Source organism: Ambystoma mexicanum, chromosome 14, assembly GCF_040938575.1.
Source record: "Ambystoma mexicanum isolate Mex_15411 chromosome 14, UKY_AmexF1_1, whole genome shotgun sequence".
Lineage (NCBI taxonomy): Eukaryota > Metazoa > Chordata > Amphibia > Caudata > Ambystomatidae > Ambystoma > Ambystoma mexicanum.
Genome location: NC_090940.1, coordinates 311,609,121 through 311,622,882, shown reverse-complemented (window position 1 = coordinate 311,622,882; position 13,762 = coordinate 311,609,121).

Below are 13,762 nucleotides of genomic sequence, written 5' to 3'. Positions count from 1 at the left end.
TTAGCAAGGCCTGTTGTCCAAGGATGAGCTTGCAGCCTGGTTGCCATGGAAATGCCAGATGTCACAAAGTCCAGGGGTGTGATGATGCCCCCTTCACAGGTTTACAGCTTTTTTTGGTGGGTCCAGTTTTAACTGATTGTACTGAAAGGCAGATATGAAGGAAATGTACAGGTGCACGTTACTGCTCCACGGCCACATCAACTTTATTTTTAAAAGATGTCAAAAAGTTTCAGTTCGATAGTCCGCAAAGTGATCTACAAATTGCCACCACAGTCTTGTACACCAAATGTAGGCATGACAGCAGGATATTGCTGGCAGCACACAGCTGAGTGATGGGAGAACTCCCTATCAATCTTCGCAAATTCGATGTAGATGTCCAGACTGGTGCAAGTTGTGGCCAGTCTTATTCCTTAACGTGTGATATTGAAAGCTCTGACTTTCACAGGGAAGACGTGTGTGTGCGTGAGAGAGAGTGAGGGAGACTCTATGGTGACATATTCAGACCATCCACCTTATGGCGATTTTGCGATTTGCAAAAAAATCGCAAAATTTGCCATTTCCCGCAATTGCCGCTATAAATCATTAAATGAGAGCGAAAAAGACACGTTAGCTTAGTGTGTCTTTTTTCGCACTCATTTAATGATTTAGAGCGAACACAGTGGACTGCTGATTGCAGCAGCTTGAGGGTTAACACCTCTGGCTCTGCGTTGCAGGCCCAAGATTGGGGGAGGGTCACGCAGGCCTGGGAGATGCACAGCATTTGGCTGTGACCCCAGGCACCTCCAAGGCTCTTTGAGTGCCCGCCCTGCCGAGCTGACAGAGTTGGTGAAGCGTAGCCAGGTAAGCACTGGCCTGTCCGCTCATCTGCCCCCAACTCAGACCACCCAAAGAGGCCACTGGACTGTTTTCATTATTGGCGCTCGACAGGAAAGTAATTTACTTTCCTGTCGAGTGCCGGAAAAGAAAGCATAAACTTAATGCTTTTTGCCGCTCGTCTACAATTGGTATCATGCAGCCCAGACTCAAGGCTGGGCTGCATGATACCAATTGAAGACTCTCGTAGCTGTATTAATTTCAAATTGCTTTACAATTATTGTAAAGCAATTTGAAACTAATACAACTACGAGTCTTCAATTGGTATCATGCAGCCCAGCCTTGATTCAAGGCTGGGCTGCATGATACAAACGCTCGTAGCTGTATTCGTTTCAAATTGCTTTACAATTATTGTAAAGCAATTTGAAACGAATACAGCTACGAGAGTCTTCAATTTGAATCATGCAGCCCAGCCTTCATTCAAGGCTGCGCTGCATGATACCAACGCTCGTAGCTGCATCCGTTTCAAATTGCTTTACAATTGTATCATGGGCTGCATGATACCAATTGTAAAGCAATTTGAAAACGAATACAGCTACGAGCGTTTGTATCATGCAGCGCAGCCTTGAATCAAGGCTGGGCTGCATGACACCAATTACGCACAAAATTGGGTGTTTAAATTTATGAAAGGCAAATGCCATTCGTCCTGTGCAATTTTGGTGTTTATGCAAAGCCAATTTAATGATATATGCATATTTCACCTTGATATGCTAGTTTCTGATGACATCACATGCCATTGCATTTGTTGATGAGTCCCCCCACTTTAATTTGTAGGACCTGACCCCTGGTAGTGTTGTGATGTTTCATTTCTGTTTGTGGGTGTGTTAAGTCACCATGTGTGGGTGGCATAACCAAGGAATGATGACCACACAAGAGAGTTCATTGTTTGGCTAGGTATTATGGGCTTGCAGTTACTGCCACTGCATTGCCCCTGTGTCTTGGGCCTCATGGATTCCTTCCATGGAGAAATGTAGAGTTGTTCCCCCTCTCTACTGGGGTCATAGGACAAGCGAAAAGCAAACCTATGGGCTTCAACCAGGGTTACACTTTTGAATTCAAGCCTATCTGTTTATTTGCTTTCCACTTGTCTGCTGGAAGTAGTGGCACAGCACCATTTCCATGGAGCTGATCAGGCAATATCCCCCCTCCCCCACCACAATCCAAAATGTTAGGCTGTGGTGACTCGACCTGGCTGTCCTACAGAGCGTGGCCAGACAAAACACAACATTTTGTTCCTCACTAACAAAAGCCTTGCAATTACTTGGTTTTAGGCTAAAAAAAATGTTAAATGATATATTTTTCAACATTAGAAAATGCCGCAAAAAACGCAGTTGTGTGCCGCAATTTTTTTCTTTTTTGTGCCGCAAAATTTTCCATTTCATGCCGCAATTTTCTGGTGGGTCTGCATATTGCAGACTTCTATTATTCCATAATTTGCCTTTGAGACGGTAGTTGTGACTTTGATGGTGATATCAATGGCAATTTTTTATGAAACATTTGAGCGCATCTGTTAGAGCACATCTACAATTCTAGGTATCCTGAAGTATTTTTAAATCATTCATAAGGCTTTATTTCCTAAGTCCTCACATTGTAATGAAGTGTTAAAATCAGCCATATAGACTTTACACCAGGTATAACGTCTTTATTCGCGCCCTGGGCAGTTTCATTTGTTTTAAGTTGGAACGAGGCACAGAATGGATGTATCCTTTAAAAATCCCATGCTTTTATGCTCCAGTGCTATAGTCATGCTGACACAAAACCAATGGTTTGCTTTGGAATGAGCTTCTTAGCACTAGCAAAAAGCAGGCACATGACATGGGAACCCATTGTAAATGCAGCCTTCCATAGGTAAATTGGTTTTAAATCAAATTGTTAAAGCGTTTTAGCCTGTTTTCACTCTTTCTTGTCATCTCATAGTGCAAATGATGAATATTGCACAGAGGGGGTCATTTTGCAAGAACGTGTACATGTCCGGTCGACTGTGCAATTTTATTTTTTATGATTGAGGCGTGTCTTTTGAATGCTAGGCACAGCGATTATTTAGGGAATGCATTGCATTTAGCAATCTAATGGCTGTTAAGTAAAGGGTCACTAATAATTGTCACTAATTCGGCTAAAGTCTTTTCTGCTGCTCTTGCTGATGACAGAAGGTCTCCCAAAGCAGCATTTCCGTTTCTTTTTATTTAGTTGAGAATAATGGTACCTTCCTTTCTCTATGAATGGAACTCTCTAAATAGAAAACGTACTGTCTCCCAATGGTCCTCGGCTGTGTCGTGCGGAAAAGGCTGCAATCCTTCCATGCATAGTGCTGTGCATGTAGAGGTGATAAGCATGGCTTGGCCTTTGGTTCTGCCTGGTACAGCCTTCAGTTGCTGGTGTCAAGCTCCAGAGAACCTCTGCCTGTGGTACTGCACCTTTGTGCTAATGCCAATGTAGGCTTGTAGTTCATGCTTGTGATGCAACAAAACAAGAGGCAACCAAGGAAGGGCCTCGGAAAGTGGCTATTGATGCAATAATGTATGGGGGATTGCTTTTGTAATGTTGCTGATATGATCACTGCAATGAACCACCTGTTATGTTAACATTTTTGATTAAGGATCTGTATCCGCATTCCTCGTAGTAAGTAGGGTGCTGAAATATCAGTACTCAGATATTACAATTTAAAAGCATTAACCAAGTGCAAGTTGGCCTTTTCTCAGACAATGGAAGGTGGACTCCAAGTGTAAAACAGAAAATCAGAATGTCAGAAATATATGTATGTATAACAAGTATTGGCAGTGCCTCATGTGTGCCCGGGCTGCCCGGTGCCCAACCCCATGACGTACTTCGAAACAGGGGCTGAGCAAGGGCACTTCTGACAGTTGTATTTTCCATTCTTGTTCTGTTACAGTGTTGGCTCCAACCCAACCTCCCTCTTGCAAATCCTCTCCTGATGCAAAGCAGTATGTGTCCCATGGCACCATCAATTACAGTATTTTCTGCAGTGGAATAAGACTGTTTTCTTTGCCTCTTTTTGAAGTCCTGTATTATTCCATGAGCTCCCTTTCATAAGTATTTTATTTCTACAACTATTTAGCCAATTTCATTGGGAAAACATGTTTTAAAAGCTAGAATTGCATCTAATTTATGCACATTTCTTTAAAAACAAAATGTTTTGAATGTGTCTCATGGTTTAACAAAGACACTTTAACACAAGAAAACTAAAACAAAATGCACTACACAAGTAATACAGTGCTGACATACTATCATAGTAAAAGGTCATGAGTCCTTCATTGAATAAATCCTCTCAATAAACATTTCTAAACAAAACACACTTGAATGCTTCCACAATTAAAAAGTTAAATCGACCTTAGAAAGGAATTGATAGAGTACAATCTACATTGACATTGAGTAATGATCCAAGAAAAACCTTACCCAAAGATGCCATGGAGGCAATCTAAAATCCCAGACAAACCTCTTAAAACACATCATTCGAAGATTCTGCTTTGCGGTAGCATCTAAAAACAAATGACTTAAAGATTTGGCGGCCAAGTAACAATGTCGACAATTAGGATTAGGATCCTTCCACATAAAACACTTTGAAGCAGGAGGACACATATTTAAACAACATCGGAAAATTGACCGGGCGAATCTCCACAAAAGGTAATTTATGTACATTTCTGGAAGCTTGTTTTTTTATGCTCACTCTCATAGTGGCTCCCCTCTTCATTCTATTCACAGAGAGCAGAAAATGGTAAGTTCACAAACATATGCACTCAATGGTGAGTATTCTCGCCATTTTTTATAATCTAACTAATGGAATAGACAAATCACAAGCAGGGATACTTATGATGTATTCATTCATTTTTTTAGAAAATACAGGTGCAGGTTTCTAACCAACAAGATGGAATTTTTGGGGACAGATTTACCTTGTTCGTACTGGAAAGAAGGAAGACCTCTTCCAGCCACTGAATGCTTAGAGGATTTACCCGTGCACAGGTATTGACCACACTAAACTTTTTCTCTACTGATTACAACATATACAATAGTGTCTAATGCTAACATATACACTATAATTTTCAGATTACCACTACTAATCGAATACTGAGGCCAATAGATGACGTTTCCATGATTTCACAATGAAATTGTACAGCGAATGGATGAGCCAAATTATAAAACTGTGTTAACAAAAAAGATCTTTGGACATTAAAAAGACTTTTGAGAAAATAATTTTTAATTGTTTTTGATCTAATTTTGCTCCTGAAAAAGAGAGACAATGTCTCTCGAAACGCGTAGAGCTCTTTACTTAATTGTTTGACTTGTTTATTTTGGTTGCTGATTCTTTATAAAATTGAATTGATAGAATTGAACCTATTTGTAAAAAATCTATTGTTGAGATTTCAGTGGACACAACTAATGAAGTGAATTAACTATTGAAACTGAGTTACTTTGAAAAATTACAATATTTGATGTATTTACGTTTTATTTCTTGAATTGCTAAATTTAGAAACCATTAAATTACCCAGGAGACCTTTGAAATTTGATTGGAAAAATTATTTTTCCATTATTTTATGGTGTGCAGGGGACGGGAGTTCCTATTAGCGATAGGAATTCTAATGTGTTCATTATTGTGCTTACTGGTGATACCAGAGTCATTTGTTTTCCCCCCCACACCCTTTACACTGAATAAAACCTGATGAGCCTTAGGAGCTCCATATAATTAAAGATTATAACCAGTACTTTCCTAGACAAAAAAAGGGTGTGCTTCTTCTCTTTCCATTTTCTGTGCAGTTTTGTAGAGTCCCAATAATTTGGAGTGGTATCAATACGGGATTAGCACCCCACAATCAAGCAGATTGAATATACTAGTGAATGAGAATATGTCCTTTTTCATAAATTAATGCACTTACCACTAAACATGCAAAAACTTTAGTCTTCACCAAGGAAGAAGCAATACGAATATTAGGATTAATTAAGAGCACAGGGAAACCAACAGTCACCCCAGATAATCCGGACAGAATAACAAATAATTTGGAAAACTAATTACATGGGAAATAGCGCAAAAACTACATGCCACCACATTAACAGAATACTCCAAATCTCAGAGGATTCTGAGAGGACTACGGCTCTATCTTAAACCCACTCTCTGTAGAGACAGCAGCGATTTTGTAGCGAAGTGGGAACTTATCTTGAACAAATGTTCGTTGGATTTGATCCTTCTCACAATTGAAGAACTAGCATCATCATTAACCAAACTAGACACAGAAATAATGGAACTGAAAGAACAACTAGTGACTTTGACATCTGGAGAAGAATTTTTGGCTCTAACCAACCAGAAATTGGATTCCTATAAAAAAGATATCGAGCAGAGGAAAATTAGAAAATTCTGCAGGGACACACTGGACTATTCCAGGAACATAGTGTACTCCTGGCAAGAGTTTTACCACTAACAAATTCAACAGTTTCAAAACACAGGAAAGAAAGCTTCACCTCAAAAAACAGCAAGAAAATAGAGCAAAAGTACAGACCCAGCAAGTGACTTGTCAAGTGAAGGAAGAGATTCAACATCAAGAAACTTAACACCAGCAGTACCTTCAGTATCAGGGATAATCACGGTAGAAACATCCCCAACAACACTAATTGAAGATACTCTACCAGATTCCTGTTTAGAAGACGGCGGGCACGAAGAGGGAGGAAGAAATCTCAGGAGCAAAAACAAAACTCTAACCTGATTATCAACATTTCTAACAAAACCTTTACAAAACAACAATTGGACCTATTGATCTTAGGTTTATCCTTCGTTCCAACAAAAATACCAGCCTATTTAACGAAGAAGTTAACCTATTTAAACTTATCAGAAAAATGAAACTGAAAATATTGTTTGACTCCATTTCACTGATGCAAGAGAGATCGATCACATTTGATACTTTGGAAATGAGAGTCAAAAGTAACTTCAGCCCAAATGTGAGTAATTCAGCCTTAGATCTTTTTTAAACAACAATGAAGAAAGACTTGAAATCCATAACATATATGGATGTGAAGCATCAAAATCTTCAAAAACATCAACACAAGATTCTAAAAGAGCTAGCAGATGACAGAACTATCGAAATCAAGTTGGCGGACAAAGGAGGTGCCACGGTCATAATGGACTCAAATCTGTACAAACAAGGTTGTTTATCTTTATTAGAATACACAAATACATACATGAGTTTAGACTATAAATGAAGTCCAATTGATGATTAAAGAAGTAATTGATAAGGCACAAAAAGAAGGTTGGATTACCGACAATACAAAAGACTTTCTAACTAACAAGCACCCAATTCTACCAGTATTTTATGGCCTTCCAAAGGACCATAAAAATCTAACTAATCCTCCATTTAGGCCAATTGTAGCCGCCACCGAAAGTGTATTTGATCCACTTTTGAAATACTTGGACAAATTACTGCAACCAATAATTCAATCTATATCCACGTACTTTAGAGACACAACTCACTTCTTGAATATTTTGAACACAATAGACCGAATGGAAGATGATTGGACACTTTTCACACTGGATGTACAATCACTTTATACCTCAATACCACATGAAGAAGGATTGGACGCCTTAGAGTGGTTATTGTTGAAACAAGAATACTTTCCAACAAGCAAAATATTTGCTATTGAATTAGCCAAAATGATACTCTACAATAATTTTTTCGATTTCAAGGCAAGTACTATTGGGCACTTCTATGGGCTCGGCGATGGCCCCTGCCTATGCAAATACATTTATGTTCCACTTTGAGTCAATGTACATACTTGACAATCCAACATGGTCAGATAAACTGGCCATGTGGAGGAGATATATCGATGATATTTTTGGTTTTTGGAAAGGTCCTAAACAGGAAATTGAAGCATATTTTATGTACTTGAATGAATGCAACCAGAAGATTAAGTTTACCCTGGAAATTGGAACACCAGCAGTCAATTTTCTTGATGTAAAGATCTATCCAAACATCCCATAGATGCAGACTAAGATCAATAAACTAATAAGACCTCTCTTGGAAGCACTAATGGGTTTTCCATAGAAGCACAAACTTAATGAATCAGGCGCTAGTAGGTTTGCAGAATTCACTAGGCCAAATATTTTTTTTTATATGCACAATCATGTTTCATATTCTAAATGTTTATAATTATAAATAAAGTTTTAATATATTGTAAAATATTTGTGTGACAAATGTACTTCTGCCCTGTAGGAGTACAAGGATGAGCAGAGGTTAAAGCGCCCACCCAGCCCTCACACTTCTACAAACCAAGAGCCAACACAATGAAAAAGGTATAACAGGCACAGTTAAGAGATAGATCCTTCCCCTTTTGTGATAACGTAGGCCGAGGGGAGGCTATACTATCAAGAGGGGTGTTAATGTGGTTCAGTAGCTACCCAAACAGAGAAGTACTACAGTCGAAAGTAAAGGAATATCCAATCAAGCTTCTATACAATTACATACACTTCAGTGAAACACACCAAGTACAATATTAACTAAATAGAAAACACTACAAAAACCCACCCCTGTAGGAAGAACACAGAATATGCAAATGTAGCCTGTGGTTCCACAGGGCTGGCTAGTGTGGCTGCATGCTTGTCTCCTGAGGGATCACCTAGAAATAAAGACACAGCCACCAGGGTAATAAAGGTTTTTTTTTTTTCCTTCATTGGTTTGTTTTCAAAATTAAACCTTTCAATATACACATTGTCATAAAACACAACATAACAACAGGTTTTTATGTAATGTGTCATGTGTGTTTTATTTCTTTATGTGTCCTGTGTGTGTCTGGAAGAATCCATCCAGCCCACCATGGGGCTGGATGGAAAGTTAAAAATAAAAGAAATAAAAAATGAATAGGATAGGACTCCCCTGCCCAGGAATGAATGGGTTGGGTAGGGTAGAAGAGAATCCATAGGGGGCACTCAGGCATGTGTACACTTGTGTACGCTTTAGAGACCAAGGACAATGCACAACGTTTGTTTTAATGTTAATTTTGGAGTTGGACTGGGCTGTGTACTAGCCCCTGCCCTTTTTACGCTTTACATTGATGGCATCTACAGGGCTATGGTGGAATCAAATGCAGATTATCTGTGTGTCAGCAATAAGGCTTTTCCTTTATTGGCATATGCCGATTATATGTTGCTTCTTGCCCACACTCCAAACGCCTTGCAGAGATTGATCAATGTGTATTTGGACTTAATGAATAACCTAGATCTCAAAATGAACATAGCGACGTAAGAAAATTTAAATACGTGTGATGTTGAGCAATGGAACTGCTTTTCCGAGGGTCTATGAGTTTGATTATTTGGGCATCCACTTTTCACACTCTTTGAGGGGGTATACCTATATAGATAAACAGAAAATAAAAATGAACTCGTCTTTGGGTGAGGGGGAGGAGGGGTTGTCCCTCTTCACGTGTATAAATGAACTAGTCTTTGGGGGGGGTTGTCCCTCTTTATGCGTATGTCAGACACAACCACTCCCATTAATTATGAAGTATATAACCCCCAGACAAGGATTATAACTAATTATGGGGCCTAGCTCTGGGCTTATGAGAATGCCTCTACTCTCCAGACCCTAGAAAATACATTTCACAAAGGTGCTTTATTTGGTTTGCCAAATTCGTTTTCAGTGCAAGTCGAGCTTGGCGCCAAGTATTTGGTAGATGATTGGTACCACGCTCCATTATTACATTGGCTACGTGTATGGCGTCTGCAATTCTGCAATTGTATTCGCTCTCCCCTCTTGCTTCTCCACTCTTTTTGACTGCTTACTCTCTGTTCTCTCCTCTCCCTTTCTCCCTTTTCCTATCTCCTCCCCATCTCCCCTTACTTTCTTCTATGCACTTACTCTATCAGAATTGTCTCTGGACTAGTATGATAGCAACCTTTTCTGTCTTCTCCCCCCTCCCCTTACTCGCCCCCCCGCCCGTCAGCACTATCTGAAATGCCATCGGGCCTAGTACGAAAGTCGCTTGTTTTGTTCCTCCCCTCCCTTTCTGCAACCCTCTCCCTCACCTTTTTTTTTCTCTGGCTCTATCAGAAATGTTGCCAGGCCTAGTACGGTAGTTGCCTGTCTGTTTCCATTTCCTTCCCACTCTCCCCCTCCGTTCCTTATCTATGTCTTAGCTCTTGCACTATCTGAAATGTCATTAGGCCGAGTACGATAGTTAATTTCACATCCTTACTGTTCACGGTCTGTAAGAATGTTATTGTATTTTCCCTTGTTCCCTCCCTTGCCTTGAAGTGCTTTGAAACACATTGTGTATAGGCGCTATATAAATAAACTATCATCGTATCATCATATATACTTCAACTAGAGTTCAAATTAGACTCAATGATCAGGGAATGCTAAAAGAATAAATATCCACCTATTGAGGACTAAAACAGGGATGCCCCCTAGTCCCAAGCTTATTCAATCTGTTTTTAGAAGATTTAAGTGAAAACTGGCAGCAGATTAATATCTTCCCTCCAGAGATAAATGGCCATAAATGGTCACAAATTGTATACGCAGACGATCTGGTGCTCATTGACCAGACGCCGATAGGCCTTCAGAGATCTTTAAATGAGTTACAAAAGTATATGTAAACGAATGGACTAGAAATAAACATCATCAAAACGAACATCTTAGTCTACTCCTCAAGGAATGGCATCCAGAAACAGACTTTTAAATGGTATCTGGGTGACCAGGCCCTATCTCAAGTAACTTCTGTATTGTACCTCAGGGTGTAAATAAATTCTAGTTTGGCAGATATTCCGCACCAGAGAGATTTGAAAGTAAAAGTAAAAGCCCTGATGGCTCAGGGCTGATTGATTTATAAGAAATACTGTAGATTTTCCATGTCCCCATACTGACCTTTTACAAAACAAAGGTAGTGACGTGCCTGTCTGACCAGTGATCAGATATGAACTTGGCTTGACTTTTATATATGGGGGAAAACATGTCAAGCCTTGGTGGATGCCTTGGGCCCTTGTTTGGATACCCTTCTAACAAACCCAGGGAAGGTCAAAAGACTTCTGAGAGAAGATGATTAAGACTCTAAAGCTGAAAGGGGCCTACATTCGTCAATCCCACTTGAAAAATGAAGCCAAAGTTTATGATTCAGTACCCAAATATCTGAAACAATTTCTGTCTTAATGGTACAGGCAGCAATGTATGATGTTTCGTCTTAACATTTTACTGACAAGACACATTTTGAAATTATATGGACAGGTCTCGGATTCCAATTGTAGATTCTGTGTTTCTGAGAAAAAGCCTGAAACAATTAAACATATTTTTCTGTTTTGCCCGTGACTAACTGAGATGTGTACCCTGTATATTGACAGGCTTATTAAAAACAAATGTATGGGGGAAGTTGAGCTATTTCGTCTTGGATTTTAGCAGGTGAAACCTATCCTTTGGTGTTTGTGATTATCCAGTTTTTGAAAGAAAGTTTAGGATTGACATGGTAGGTATTGTAAGGAATGTTTTGTATGTTGTTTTTTTTAGGTTTTTAGGATTGAAGTATAAGAGGAATGTGGGAAAGAATAGGGGAGGGGATCAAAAGATAGAGGTTTATAATAGACGACATATCTCAATAAAATAAAAAAATAAAAAAGAGGATTTGAAACAAAGAGACCGTTGAGAAAGACAATTGGAGAGAAAGAAGAAATAGAGGATGACTTACCTAGGGGAGGAGGGTCGCTGCCTTGACATCCAGCAATGTTGGGTGCCCCCCACAGAGACTAACCCAAAGGGCCGAGCTGCTATGCAAGGGGCAGCCTGGCCACCCAGGGTGCGTGGCACCTGTTGGCCCACCCGGGGACCTATCCAGACAGGCCCAGTGTAATCAATGGCAAAGGCAGCGTGCCAGGTTCTACCTCGGCCAAGAAAAGAATAGCCCAGTGCAGAACGTGTGTGGGTCATCCCAGAACAGGCTGCCTAGCTATGCCCCCTGAAGACCCACCTCGTGGCCAGCAAGGCAGCCCTTTATTGAAGTGCTATTGGGCTGCGTATGCTAGGCTCAGCCCAGGCAGTGAAGCCCGCTCCTCCCAGGAGGGTGGAACAGTGAGTATGAAGTCCTGGGTTGGCCTCGCTGGCCACCCTGGGTGAAGAAGAGGAGAGAAAGTCCTGTGTTGCTCTGTTGAGTGGTCTGGTTAAGAAAATCCTTGGGCCACCCAACGGAGCAGCCCAGGTGAAGATTGCGGTGCTCCCCGTGTCTAACAACGCATCACTGATGGGGCAAAAGAAGTATGCAGCACGTGGTGGTGATCACAGCAGTGTACCCTATGGCACCGGGATGCCGCCTGACTTCAAAATGGTGGTGTTGGCAGCATGGTGATGGGGCCGACGGTGATGGGGCTAACAGGGCAGCCCCATAGAGTCCCAAAGAGCTGCAGGCGCAGCAGTGAGCACAGGTGGCCCAGTCATGGCAGTGTGCGTGGGCGGACCCCAACTTGTGCAAGGGGCCGCCCAATGCATGAAGAGCACGGGCGACGCAGTAGGTGCAGGTGGCCCCATGTGTGGACGAACCACCCAGAAGCAAGAAGAGGGGCCACTGCCCAGCCATCATCAGCAGTGGACAGACCCCAGCCATTTTTCCACCAGCCACCATTGTCTTCAGCGAGCCAGAAGCGTTCCAGCAGCACCAGAGGACAGACCCACGAAGGTAGTGTCAAGGGGTTACTAAATGCAGCAGTCGCCCTATTGTGACATAGCATTGTATGTGGTATATACGTTGCATATTAATGTATCTATGTATGTGTGGCTATATGTATATATTGAATAATGAAATGTAAAGTAGGATAAACGTTAAGCAGGAGGAAGCGTAGAGTTTGGGGTAAGTGGTAGGGGAAATGTTAAGTAGGGTTAATAGTTAAGTAGGATTTTACATAGATATGGCCATCCTTTAAAGAATAGGGTAGCAGGGAGGTACTCTGGCGTTATGTAGTGGGATAACGTGTGGCAGCCTGCCTCAGTCCACCTAGCAGGATGGATTCAACCACAGAGGCTATCTAATGGCCGTACACTCCATGTGGGTGGTACCTGAGTTAGTTAAGGGGTCAGTTGCATCGGGGTCAGTTGCATCAGGCTCAACCTGTAAGGATCCTGAAGAAACCACAAAAGCTGCTGGCCAAACAGACCACCTAAAGCATCCCACTCATAGCCTTGAATTTACAGGCTCTAAGTTCTTCGCTCTGGAGGCAAAGGGGAATAAGACAAAACAATGAACCAGAATCTCGCATCTGATTCCTCTTGGAACAAGAGTTGAAATGAAAGAGCACATTCATTAGTCAAAGGGTTCCGAACGTAACCTCATGATAAATAATCTTCATCCTGAATACTAAAATTGTAGACATACCTGGGAAAACCCCTACAAAATGTCTGGAGGTAAGAACCTCCATTGGTTTCTCTCAGCTAGAGCCCTGAAGAGTTCATGTACAGAATCTAGTAATTGTCTCCTCCAAGCAATTTAAGAGCAATTGTATTATACAACTGAAACTGGCTGAGTCTTTTAGTTCAATCTAAATTTAAATTGAGATTTTAAAGAAGAAATACACCTATCGCATTTTCTATTCATTTTACACCCCTTCCCCCTGGTATTACCCCTTTTTTTCTCCGTCGTAATCTTCGAACCTTCAATACCTCTCTCTTTGCATCCTCCTGTGTCCCTACTCTCCCGTCTTACCCTACGCTTGCAGCGCTCTCGATGGATGATGCAACTTCAGTTTTCTCTGCTTCTCTTTCAACTTCTCTTGACACTCTCTATCATCTTACTAAGTGTTCTCCTTCTCATAAACCCTCCCAGCCTTGGCTTACGCCGTATCTTCGCTCCATGCGTAGGGCTCTCCGTATCTGGAGCGTTGTTGGCATGAATCTCGATCTGTGTCTGATGGTGTGTCTGATGG